We start from the raw sequence: 12732 nt of genomic DNA on the forward strand, positions 1-12732 counted from the left end.
TGTTTAATTCTTTGGATATGTGAATTGCAGATGGTTTCACTCTGTTTCTCTTCTCATATCATCACTCTTTGACCACTGCCTGCCTTACCGTGTCACCTCAGGTTTATATAGCAGACTGCTTTCACTGTTTAACTGGACATTGATTATTGCTATGTCTGCACTGAATGTGTAGGAAAGCCTATATTTCATGCTGGCTGAAGGACCTTCCCCCACCCCCACACTCAATCATAAAACCATTTGATATAAGCAACCATCTTGATTTTTCAAGCTATGCCACAATGTGCTACGTGTCACCTCTAAATGCTCCCCAGTCCTCATGGCTGGAATGAATCCATGGTTAATTTTCTATTGGTGAGTGGCCCACAAGGCATCCCCTTAGATTGTTCCTATATCATCCAAGGGATAGTTTGATAAAGGTAGTAACACTACACATTTGAGAAGTCATCTGAATCTGGTCTTCTTCAGAAGAGCAGAAAGGACTGCAGTGCTCATGTGTAAGCAAGCCCAGTGTATTACTTCCCAGTTTACAGACAGATCCCAGGGCTGCAAGCACTCCTACCCAGACATTAGTTGATGGCACAGCAGGTTCCATATTTGCAGCTGGAGCTGGAAATATTTTGCCCACTTATGCCAAACCTGACAGATATTAATCTCATTCAAAGAATTATTTCCACCTTGATCGGGAGTTCCAGGAATGAGTCTATCCAAGCAATGGTTTCTCTAGTCAATTGTGTCAATCTGACCCTGAGTAGCCAGTTGACATGTAGGTAGGGCCCTCCTGTCTCATAATGGCCGAAAGGGCAACTTCACAGTGGCTCATAAATAAATAGTGCGTCAGTAATTATTGTAATGCTGTGGTCAGACAGAAGTGGGACTGAGTGACAGAACTTGGAATCAATAAAGCTGTCCTACTGAAAAAAAGTACAAAAAGGGGATAGAGAATAAGACTGAGAATATATTATTGCCCTTATATAAATCCATGGTACGCCCACATCTGGAATACTGCATACAGATGTGGTCTCCTCATCTCAAAAAAGATATACTGGCACTAGAAAAGGTTCAGAAAAGGGTAACTAAAATGATTAGGGGTTTGGAGAGGGTCCCATATGAAGAAAGATTAAAGAGGCTAGGACTCTTCAGCTTGGAAAAGAGGAGACTAAGCGGGGGATATGATAGAGGTATATAAAATCATGAGTGATGTGGAGAAAGTGGATAAGGAAAAGTTATTTACTTATTCCCATAATACAAGAACTAGGGGTCACCAAATGAAATTAAAAGGCAGCAGGTTTAAAACAAATAAAAGGAAGTTCTTCTTCACGCAGCGCACAGTCAACTTGTGGAACTCCTTACCTGAGGAGGTTGTGAAGGCTAGGACTATAACAGCGTTTAAAAGAGAACTGGATAAATTCATGGTGGTTAAGTACATAAATGGCTATTAGCCCAGGATGGGTAAGGAATGGTGTCCGTAGCCTCTGTTTGTCAGAGGATGGAAATGGATGGCAGGAGAGAGATCACTTGATCACTGACTGTTAGGTTCACTCCCTCTGGGACACCTGGCATTGGCCACTGTCAGTAGACAGGATACTGGGCTAGATGGACCTTTGGTCTGACCCGGTACGGCCGTTCTTATGTTCTGTACAAGATGTAGGAATTCACTCTATAGATACAGGGAGCAAAAGAATTCCTGTACATTGATGGCTTGGATGATCAATTCTAAGGACTTAATTCAGAACACCCAAGAATTAAGCTTACGTCAATGCCATTCACAGCACACCTGTTTTCCTGGGTCTGAAATAAAGTAAATAACTTGACCCCACCAGTTCTGCTCTCTGGATATCGGAGTAGTCTCAACTGTCAGATCCGGGTGAGTGTTGTAACTCTTGAACTTTAAGGAAGGCAAAAGAACAACAGTAAATGGCTGGAGCCAAAAATCTGCAAAAATCATGGATTATGTTGTCCAACACTATAGGCTTCATATGTCCACACAAGGAAATAGCATTGGCATTCTCACTTCTATTTCTTGGTCTTTTTCCGACGGGCATCCTTCATGTGGACTCTTTGGAGGTGGAGGAGATCCCCTATTCACCTTGAAAGTCTTAATGTACTCTCCTATTTGTTGTAACAAACATCAGGACTGCATAAAATACCAAAGAGAATTTGGATAGGTTTTTGAATGGAGTCTTTATAGTTGATCACTCAAGCTGTCAGTGTCAAGAAACTCTTGTGCTCCCTGACTCTGCAGGGGAAATAGATGACATGCTGGAAATACAAAGGCATGGTTTTAAACAGGTCACACAACAACATCAGGACTGGACCATCAATCATTAAGTTTGAAATAATTATGGCTCAATTCTTTTAGTTCTTGAAACTAAGAGTAGCTCTCCAAGTCTAGTTTTTGTTCTGAGGGTGTTAGGTTAATATTTGTACGTACTTAGAATTTACACATCTTGCATCATTAAAAATTCTAGAGGGACTGACAGAATTAAATGTTCAATGTTTTATATTACTCTAAGAAGAAAAAAAGTAACAAGATAGCTGCAATATTAGGAAGTGCTGATTCTGGTCCATTTCACTGTCATCTACTTCTCTCTCTCCTTCCATCTTTATACTATAACTGGAGCACAGGGAAAGAAGGTCCTGAATGCTCTACACTGCAGTTAGTTAGCACGGGACAGCCACAGGTGTCTGACTCAGGCTAAGGGGCTTTGCTAAGACTGTTTAATTGTGGTGTAGATGTTCAAGCTCAAGCTGCAGCCTGATGCTTCCACTTCAGCGTCCCAGAGCTGAAATGTCTATATCACAATTAAATAGCCCCACAGCCCAAGTCAGCTGGCATGGGCCAGACGCAGGTTTTTAAATCAGTGTAGACTTAGCCAAAGAGGAAAATCCTAGGCATAGTTCAAATTAGGAAGTACTAAGCACAGAAGACTGCTGTCCAAGGAATCGTCCAACCCTAGGGCCTTCTGAACTCCATCTCAGTCAAAGCTTGTGTGTGACCAGACTGACAGAGCAATGAGTGAAAATTGAGGTTATTTACTTATAACTGAAGTTTCTTCAAGATGTGTGGTCTCTATCTGTATTTCACACATGGTACGCATGCATTTCATACTCCTGAGACCAAAGAATTTGCAAGTAGTGTCCTCTAGTCTGTGCCTGTGCCCTAGCATTCCTTGTGCTCAGTACCTCTCCAGTTCCTTCTCTACTGGAAACCCTGACATGATCCAAAAAAGAGGGGAAGGAGGGCAGATAGCGAAACACAGATAGGGGCCACAAATCTCAAAGAACTTCCATTTACAGGTAACTAACCTCCATTTCTTCTTCAAGCACTGGACCCTATGTGTAGTTCACATGTGCATGACTGTTAAGCAGTATTCAAAACAGGAGGGGTGTGAAAGGATGCAGGCAATCTAGATAGCTGCATCTGCAGAAGAGGCTTGGATGAAAGCATAATGCATCTAATATAGCAAATTCACGAAGGAATTGAGGTTGCCTGCGCTCTAGTGCAGTGGTTTTCAACCTGTGGTCCACAGACCAGTGGGGGTCTGCAGACGATATATAAAAGATTTCCAAAGGGGTCCACACCTCCATTTGAAATTTTTAGTGGTACGCAAATTTTAAAATGTTGGAAAAAAACACAACACTACTCTAGTGGAATGGCCTGTCACCCCACCTGCGGGTGGGAGATGCACTAATTCATAGCAAAGGGTTACATAGCAAGAAATCCATGTAGAGAATCTTTTAGAAGATAATGATTGTCCCAGTGATTGCTCTGCTACAGCAACAAATAGTCTTGGCATTTTTCTAATTGGCTTCATTCTTTGCAGGTAAAATGCTAGAGCTCATCTGATCTCAAGGAAAAGGAGCATCCTCCCTTTTCCTCACTAGAAGCATGAGGTTTTAGAAAGAATACGGGTAAATGAATCGATAGATTTTTGTGGAAGTTGGATATTACCTTTTGGATGAATTTTGGATGGAGGCAAAGCAAAGTATTTTCCTTATGGAACATGGTGTATATCAGGTCAGCCTTGAGTGCTCCCAGGTCACTTACCCTCCCCACTGATATAACAGCAACAAGGAAAGTGATCTTCATAGACAGGTGGCACATCGAGTATGTAGCCAATGCTTCAAAAGGTGGTCTGGTAAATATCAAGAGTACGAGATTGAGGTTCCATGGTGGCACTGGCTTCATTACTGATGGGAAATCCTAATGAGACTTTTAAGAAGCTGGCTGTGATCGAGTGAGTAAGAACAATACACCCCTCTACTCAAGGGTGGAATACACTGATTGCTTCTAGGTGAACCCAGAGCGATCTAACTAAAATGCCTAACTTCTTGAGAATAGAAGGAATACCTGCTGTCTCTGAAGTTAACTGGTTTTGTTGAGTTCAGGTAGAGAAATGCCTTCATTGCAGCTATGCTGAATTTTCTGGTGGAGTCTTTTCTGCCATGGTTGAGAATAGTTTGAACTGTCTCTGAACATGAACACTCTAGGTCTGATGTCCATCCTTATACCGGGTTGTTCTCCTGAGTTAGCTGATCTGCAAAAGGTCAGATGCTGATGGGAGGACACGCTGACATTCATAGTACATCCAGAAACCAAAACTGTCTAGACCAGCTGAGTGTAATGAGAATGATTTGCACTTTGTCGTGGTGAATTTTTCCACAGAACCTGGGGTAGCAGTGGAATGGCGTACCTGAAGTCTTGACCTAGTGCTGCTATGGAGCAGTATAGATTGAACAACTTCTTCATCTGGGAGGCAAACAGGTCCCAGGATGGTGTTCCCCACTGTGTGAAGATTTCATTTATATCTGAATTGCAAATCTCCCACTTGTGGTCTGTGGAGAAGTGTCTGCAGAGATTGTCCACCAGAGAGTTTTGAGTCCCTGGGAGGTACATCACTGAAAGTGAGATCTGGTTCCAGATACATGAGATTCATAAGTGCCCTGCTTCTATGCAGGGAGGAAGCGATTTTGCTCCTTCTGATTTGCGTAGAAGAATACAATTCTGTCATGGAAGTCATGGATTTCATGACTTTGGGACTTCTTCTGAGGCAGGGCTGGAACAGCTGTCAGCCCCAGGCCCACTGGAGCAGCAGTCCCAGGGCAGAAGCAGCAGCTAGGATTGGGTCAGCCCCGGGCCCTGTGGACCAACTGGCCAGCCACCCGCCGAACCAGCTAATTGTGACTGGATCAGCACCTTTGGGGCTGGAGCACCAGTAGGGCTGGGTCAGAGACAGGTTAGGGGCTTCTGTGAATTTTTATTTAGTAAAAGTCAGACACAATAAAGATGAACCCCTGCCTTATTTAACCTTATTTATGTAGAACATGGTCATAAGGTTGTCTGATGTTATCCAGATAGGGCAGGACCATATAAGTGGAGGAATGTATTGCAGGCCTGTCTGATTGCTGTTAGCTCCAGAATATTGGTATGTACCTTGTCCTCCCGTGGTGTCCACATACCTTGTATCATGCAGTCACCTGCCTGGGCTCCCCAACCCCATCAGAGATGTTTCCATGATTATGGTCACATTGGGTGTTGGAAGGAGAAAAGGGACTCTTGCATGCACTTGCTCCAGGTTCATCCACCAGTTAAGGGAAACTGACATTGGCAGGAATTGTCACCTTCATATTCATGATGTCTCTGTCTGGGGAATTAACAGACCAAAACCAAGCCTGTAGGTAATGAAGTGAAGCCAAGCCAAGCCAATTATGCAAGTAAAAGAGGACATGTGGCCTAGCCAGGAAAGACAGACTTTGACAGTAGTTCAAGATCTGTGGGTGACTTGTCTTATCAGACTGGTCATAGCCTGGAATCTGTCCACAGCGAGATAGGCCACTGTTGAGGTTGAGTCTAGAGTCACTCCTATAAAGTCTATGGTCTGCATGGACATCAGTATGGATTCCTCCATGTTTACACAGATTCCCAAAGATGACAGAAGACAGAACAAGAATAAGATTGCCGGCTGAATTTCCCAGCTAGATCTGCCTGGTAGGAGCCAGTCTTCTAGGTACAGAAAGACAGTGTAGTCTTTTGTCTTACATGTATCACCTCACTGAGAATACCTTTGTGAAGGCCCTGGATGTGGTTGCCAGCCCAAATAGAAGTACTCTAAACTGATAGTGTTCTTGTCCTACCAGAAATATGAGGAACTGTCTGAGGGACATGCAAATGTTCAGATGAAAGCAAGCATCTTTCATGTTGAGAGCCACGAACTACGTATCCTTTTCCAGAGAGGGAATTATTGATGCTAATGTAGCCTGGCAGAATTTAATGTGCAAATCAAAATATTTAGTTGACTCAAATGGAGAGAATGGGTTTCCATTCTCCCTTTTTCTTGGAAAAGATGAAATATTGGGAATAGAACCCTTTGCCTTGAAGTTAAGATGGCACTCACTCTATAGCCTCTCATTCAAGGAGAGAATCCACTTCTTGTCAGAGGATCTCTTGATAAGAGTGGTCCCTCAAGAGGGGCCAAAAAGGGGGTTTGTGGGGAGGTGGGAAAAGGAAGATGGTGTATCCAAAGTCGATGACATCTAGAACCCATTTGTCCACTGTTCTAGCCCTTCAGTTGTGGGCAACATATGCCAGGCAACCACCAAAGGACTGGGGAGTACTTGGAGTTGGCATCAGTGAACTGGTTCTCAAGAATCCCATCAAAATTAACCTTTGGTTAGTGGATGGGGTTCAGGGTAGATGATGTTGGATATCTCGAACTCTGCACCTTCTGGAGCCTCTGTGGTGGTTTGCATTAGTGCTAGTGGTAGAAAGATTGTGAGAGGCCTTGGTTTGTATCCCTGTTTAGAATGTTTCCTCTTCAGGGCCAGAGTATAAATGCTCACGGAGTCTTCTAACGATTAAGACTCATCCATCTTCTTATAAAACAGAAGAGCCTGGAAGGGCAGATCCTCTATGTTATTCTGAACTTCCCTGGGGACTCCCAAAGAGTGAGGCCACGATTCACACCACATAAGTATGGGTTGCTACAGCTCTCAATGCTTTATCGGCCGCATCCACTGAAGCTTGAAGTCTTTGCTTCCAGTTTACCCTTATCAGTGAGGGCTTGGAACTGGGCTCTGTCCTTGTGGGAGAGTTTGTCTTTAAACTCCAGGAATTTGGAATAGTTTGTAAAGTTGTACTTTGCTAACAGGGCCTGGTAGAAAAAAGCAATTCTAAAATGGAGGCTGGTAGATGAGAATATCTTCCTCCTTAGAACATCAAGGTGTTTAGTACCTTGTCTTCAAGGGTGGTCTTGGAGTGTTGCTGCCTGTACTACTAGGGAATCGGAGGCATGATGGGTGAACAAAAATTCTGACCCCTTCACAAGTACCAAATATAGTCTCTCAGTTATGTTAGGGATAAGGGTGCAAGGTGCAGGTGTGTGCCATGCCTCACAATGCCCGCTTTTACTGGGAGGGCCACACAACCAGGTCCAGTGGGCTGCAGGATGTCCAGGAGCTTATGCTGCCTATCATGACATCCTCAAGTGGGATCTGGAGCTCAGTTGCCACGGTCTGCAAAAGTTCTTAGTATTGACTGTGGTCACCAGGCAGAGATGGTGGAGATGGGGCAATAGCTTCAACAGGTGAGGAGGATGCTATACCTGCTGGTACCAGTGGATTTGGCTTGATGTCTTCCTCTTCCACGTATTCTGGAAGAGCAGGCTGCTGTTGTCTAGGGGAAAAGGGTCAGTGAGATGGTCACACGGAACCAGGGTGCTGTGTTTAAGGATCCCATGGGCCCCAGCTAGTATGATGATTCAAAGGCTGGTTGGGGGGGGGGGACGACCCCAAGGCATTGGATACCAGCAATCCCTCAGATAATTGCATCTCGGCAGAGAACAGGTCCAAGATAGACTAAAGGCTCTGCGTCCAAGGTAACGTCTCTATATGGAAATGGTGGCTTGTCTTGGACGTCAGATTTGGTCAATGAAAAAGTTGGATGTGTCTCCACTGATGGTGATCAGTACCAGTAGATGGAGACTGCAGCTCATGGACAGAGTAGAGAAGCAGCTCCTTCTCCTCAAGATGGGTTCCCCTGCTGATGTCAAAATGTCCCTTAAAACAATTGGGCTCAACAAAGATGAGGTCGAGGGTAAAGCAGAGCAAAGATATCCTCTGTGGAGGTATAAGTGTCAGTCCACCTGGGAGCATGAGGTGTCCTGGTATTTAGTATGGAGGAATATAGTATGTCCACAGCCTTAGTGGTGAGCAGATCCTTATAGGACCAAGCCAGTACAGTGGAAGAAGATTCTTGCCTGGAACTGCTAGTCGGTGCCAGCAGATGCCACTTTCAGTTTGTTAGCTGGTACCGGATGCTTGCTCCTCTGCACCTTATCCTTGGGGTCGGGAGGCTTAGTCTTTAGGATATGAGTGCAAAGACTCACCCAGTTTGGAATGAGTCAGGGCAGGATCCCTTCATTTGTGAACAGATCTGAAAGGGGATCTGGTCTTGTGTCCATGAAAGTGTCCCTTATTCTTGTGAGAGGCCAGAGACAGTGAGTCCCTGGGCTTAAGAGATCTGGTCTCTGCTCCAGAGCTCATGTTTGGAGGGGTGCTGCTGAGGCTGATGTACCTCATGGCTAGAGGTGCTCCCAGCCTGGATCTGACTGAGATCTCAGACTTTCTCCACAAGATACTTCCTCAGTAGATGCTCCTGTCCCCCTCAGTTCAGGGAGGGAAGCAGCAGCAGATGCTGCACTTGGCAGAGATGTGAACCTCCCCAAAGCAGTAAAGCAGCGGTTCTCAAACTGGGGGGGTCAGGACCCCTCAGGGGGTCACAAGGTTATTACATGGGGGGGTCACAAGCTGTCAACCTCCACCCCAAACCCCACTTTGCCTCCAGCATTTATAATGGTGTTAAATATATAAATTAAAAACACTTTTTTATAAGGGGGGGATCACACTCAGAGGCTTGCTATGTGAAAGGGGTCACCAGTAAAAGAGTTTGAGAATCACTACAGTAAAGGTACTGTTGGTGGTTGTCACTGATCAAAAAGTAGCAGGGGAAGGGGGGACAGTTCTTGATCCCTAGACTCCAGGCACAGTCTCTCTCTCGGAAAAAAAAAGGGGGGGGGAATACACGGAGAGGGTGCGTAAAATACTAAAAGCTATTTATTATGCATTTACAGATACGATGTCAATCAAGCAGCTTTGGACACAGAGGATTCCAACTCAGGCCATGCAGTGGTAAGGAAGAACTGGAGAGGTGCCTGGTCCACACCTCCCCTTAAACCCTCAGTACTGGGCATAAGGAATGCCAGGGTGTAAGCACAGATCAGCAGACACTACTTGCAATTCTCTAGTGCCAAGCACATGAAGCGCGATGCATACCACTTGTACAATACACACACAGGCCAGCATTCAAAGAAGAAATTATTAATTTTTTTCCCTTTTATTCTAGAAGTGACTCAGACTCACTTCTAGTTATTCCACTGCTCCAGGTTCTAAAGTTTTACTCCCTCATACTACATCACCCTATGCAACTAACAGATAACTAGAGAAAAGTGTGGCATGGAGAGGCAAACTGTATAGAAAGACTGCAATACAGTTAGAGAATTATTGCTAACTGTGGAATTTAAGGTCAGAGGGCCAAATTCTACCCCAACTTACATCTGCTGGGCTTTAGTGGGAGTGCACAGTATGCAAGCCACTGGCAGTACTTGACCCAGGATGTTTAGTTATTGCAGGTGTGAAGCAAAAATAAAGATTATCTGTACTACAGACAACTGTCCAGGGAAGTTGTTACCCTAGAGCTGTACCCTAAACACTTCCTATAGAGCAATTCCATTTAGCAGAGTAGATGTGACCTAATTGTATTTTAAATATTCATGCTAAAACCTTTACATCTGTTTCTACAATAGGGGGTTTTCAACTTAAATATTTTAGAGTTGAAAAAACATTAAAAAGGTCTCACATTTCAAGTAAAGTGCCCTTGCAAAAAGCAAACTCTGCTCCAATTTTCATTTTTCAAAAGTGGCTCTAGCTGGCATGGCAAAACTTTTAACAGCGTTTTTCTCACAGCCAGTTTATTCCAATTTTATATTTTTCATAGTTGAATCTTAAAATTCAAATATCAGAGTTTAAAGGGAACCCATAGTTGACTCCTGGAGAGATTAAAAGCTCCACAGTCAGCCCAATGACTGAAAACCAATCCCACTTAAACAAATAGAAAAGAGCACAAATATGGCTGGTGAAATGCCAGGTAGAAAAATAGGAGGATTAAAACAGAATTAGATAATAAGATATTAAATAATCTGAAGTTGGAGGCCTGTAAGAGAATCAGTAGGTCCACCAGACTATTAGCACATTCAGAAAGTAATTAATAAAGATAAAGACATTGAAGTAAAGTAAGGATTTGTCTCAGTCTTCACCAGCATTTGAGTTTGGTTTTTTTTGAGGGAGGGGAGAAGATATCTAAAACACAAAAACTATTCTTTTCAGATTAATAAAGATGAAGTATTGTCAGTGATTGAGGTGTCAAGGAGGGCTAGAACAGATTGATAAAAAGTAAGTAACCAGAATTGGATAATATTAATTCTTAAATTTGTTCAGAAGTCTTGGATAAAATGCCTGAGCTGCTAGAAAAAATATGCAATCACAGATTAAGATCAGCCACTATACCAATGGACTGGAGAGCAGCAAATATTGTACTAATCTTTTTAAAAGGAGGGATAGCTCAATGGTTTGAGCATCGTCCTACTAAACCCAGGGTTTTGAGTTCAATCCTTGAGGGGGCCATTTTGGGATATGGGGCAAAAATCAGTCTGGGGATTGGTCCTGCTTTGAGCAGGCGGTTGGACTAGATGATCTCCTGAGGTCCCTTCCAACCCTGATATTCTAGGATTTTAGCAATTTGAGACCTATATCAGTTCCAGAACAACTGACGGAAATGATAGTTAAACAGAATTCTAAGACACCTGCGACAAGGACAAACCAGCACAGCTTTTGTAAAGGACAATCATGTCTTACCAATATTGTCAAGTCAAGTCCTGCAACACAGACTGGCTGTGGGCAACCTAACGAGCACAGTTGGCCTGTAGTAGGCTGCCTAACCGGCTACAGAGACTGTTCCCAGCCTTGCTCCAGCCTTAGCCTCAGCCCTACTCCTGTCTTGCCTTGCTTCAGATGTCCTTGGCTCCAATTCCTGACTTCTCCTCTAGCATCTGACTCCATTTTGACTCCTGCTCCAACCACTGGGCATGTCCACCCACATCCACATCTCTGACAAATATACTAGAATTGTGTGTTATAGGACAGCCAACTGACAATTTATAAGGTCTTTCAAAAGCAGCAAGTCCCTTAAAAAATTAACGGAACAGTGAGAGAAAGTCATGACTTAGAAATTAGCTACTGTCATGGATTAGAAATTGGGTAAGAGAAAGCATATTAGAAATAAATACATTTATACAATGAATAACCTGTGGAACTTGTTACCACAAGATACCACTGATGCAAAGATCTTACTAGGATTAAAAAATAATTGGGAACTTACAAAGACAATGAAAACATCAATAGTTACATTACAACACACAAGTGCCAGAGAAGGATGTAAATCCTCATGATTCAGGTCATGAGCCAGCCACTAACTCATTGGTAGCTTACTTCATAATTGTCCACTCCAGGATTTTTTGCATCGTTATATTGAAGCATCCAGTATTCACTACCACCACCAGAGCCTAAATTGATGGTTGGTATGTTCCAGTATTGCAATTCTTATGTTCTTATTGAAATGAAATAGGAGGAGGAAGGCTCTGTAGTAGGAATACTGCAGTAACAAATTGTAAAATATACAGTAGGTTGGGTTTTTAAAAAAAGAAAAAAAAGAAAAAAATCTCATTTATTTGCTCCTATCCTTCCACATCAAATTCTCTCTCTCTCTCTCTCTGTCTCTCTCATCACTGTTCTAATGGGAACAGGCTCCCCGATTACTACCTTCAATGAAGAGGCATGCTACTGGGACAGTATTTTCAGTAGATATGATTCACTGAAGATTTTGTTCGACTGCTGTTGCATTATCTTGCATTGTCAAAAACTGACGTGTCAAAGAGGTACTGGAGTACATGAACAAAGATCCAATGAAACTGAAAAATAGGAAATTCAAAAACTCATATACGGAAATACTTTTTTCACTCTACACATAATTAGACTGTTGAACTCACAGTTAGACATTGCATTGACGCCAAGAATTTAGTAAGATTCAAAGAGGGACTGGACATCTAGTTTTCCAAATAAAATATCCAGAGTTCATACTTAATTCAAAGGAGTTTTGGAAGGAATATAAAACCTCCTGCTTCATGTCTTAAAACAATCTCTATTAGGGATTAGGAAAGGTCTTAATGCATGTGGAGACGGGGGTAATTAGCCCTCATTTGCCTACTGCAGGATTTCTTGCCCCTTCCTCTAAAGCATCTGGTGCTCACACTGTCAGAAACGGTGTCTGATCATCGTCTAGCCTTAATTCCATCTAAGGCTATGTCTACACTACTGCTTATGTTGGTATAATTTATGTCGCTCAGGGTGTGACTAAGCCACTCCCCAAGCGACATAAATTACATCACCTAAGCACCAGTGTGGACAGTGCTATTTTGGCAGGAGAGATTCTCCCACCAATACAGCTACCACTGCTTGTAGGGGGTGGATTAAGTAAGTCGACGGGAGAACTCTCTTCCGTTGATTTAGAGCGGCTACACTAAAGGGCTTACAGTGGTACAACTGCGCCACTGTAAGCTCTGG

General features: G+C 43.2%; 1 protein-coding gene across 1 annotated transcript in view; it reads right to left on the bottom strand.

Moving 5' to 3' along the window:
- DNAJC1 (DnaJ heat shock protein family (Hsp40) member C1) overlaps window positions 1–12732 on the bottom strand; it is a 196008-nt gene that overhangs the window by 155567 nt on the left and 27709 nt on the right. The gene's annotated exons all lie outside the window — the stretch shown is intronic.

Source organism: Mauremys mutica, chromosome 2 (assembly GCF_020497125.1).
Source record: "Mauremys mutica isolate MM-2020 ecotype Southern chromosome 2, ASM2049712v1, whole genome shotgun sequence".
Classification (NCBI taxonomy): Eukaryota; Metazoa; Chordata; order Testudines; family Geoemydidae; genus Mauremys; species Mauremys mutica.